Genomic DNA, 1,260 nt, shown 5'->3' with positions numbered 1-1,260 from the left:
TTGAGTGGATTCTGACTCATCGTGAAGCTGTGTGTGTGAGACAGTGTGTGCTCCATGGCTGACTTTTGGGAAGCAGGTCAACAAGCCTTTCTATTGCATCACCTCTGGGTGGACTTGAAAATCCAGCCTTTCAGTTAGCAGTTTTGTGTGTTAACCATTTCCACCACCCTCTATCACTGCTAATAATTCAACAGGCCATTTCCAGTTGCTCTTCTGTAGAGAGGTGTTTGCCTTCTGACAGGCCTGTTACACAGGCTCTAGGATGATCTCCAAGCCTGTGCATGTATGTGACCCACCTCACGTGTGTGAGAAACAAGGTTCTCTGTCTACATAAAGTCTGAGAGAATGAGCAGATCTCAGCATTGCAAAGCAGGTGCCAGTCCATATCGTGGCCCCTACAGTGTTGGGCTGGACTCAGAACTTAGTCCAATCTGTCCTTGTGACTGCAGGTGACACATAACAAGCTCTATAAAGGGTCCCCTCGAAGTACTTCTTTTCAGGGTTGTGGTGAGGCATATATCCCCTTTCTTTTGGGGGAGATCCCTCACAGCACACCAACACTTCTCACCAAATAAACTCTTTCTGAAAACTCTCTCTTGATAACCAACAACTTGTTTGATTGACCCTTGATATGACAGAGTTTTAGAGACATGACTGATCACTCACTATTTCCTATGAAAATTCTCATCATTTTTACTGGCACTTAACTTTGGTATGACATGGACACTGCATTGAAACTTCCAAATAACACCGTATAGTTATGGTAGCCAAACAAAAAGTTTCAGGAACCAAGAAATTAGTTTCTGATTAAGGGTAGACAATGTTGTTTGCCTTGTCTATTGAGGGAACTTAATGTCCTCATCTTCAAAACAGACCTCATTCTTTCATCCCAGTAGAAATTGGTGAGAAAGTGTATGCAGAAAGATGACTCCGGATGGACCACAGACCTTGAGGAATAATTTGCACTAGGAAGTCTTTTAAAAAATTTTTTTAAACCAAGAAGGCAAATAGAGATGAAGAACCCAATGTGAAAATAAAATAAAATGCCTAATTAGTGTTTCTTGTGCTCAGGTCTGTGGTAAAGTGAAATTTCTTAATATGGCTCTTCTATCCGTGTCTCTCTAACTCCCACCAAATGATTGGGTGAGACTATTTTCTTTTGCCTCATATGCAAGTGAAAGTTGGACATTGAATTAGGAAGATTGAAGAAGAACTTATGCATTTGAAGTGTGGTGCTAGTGAAGATTATTGAAAGTACCA

Source organism: Echinops telfairi, unplaced genomic scaffold, assembly GCF_000313985.2.
Source record: "Echinops telfairi isolate 266 unplaced genomic scaffold, ASM31398v2 ScPeMD7_7469;HRSCAF=8507_1, whole genome shotgun sequence".
NCBI lineage: Eukaryota > Metazoa > Chordata > Mammalia > Afrosoricida > Tenrecidae > Echinops > Echinops telfairi.
Note: the sequence above shows the minus strand (reverse complement) of the source record.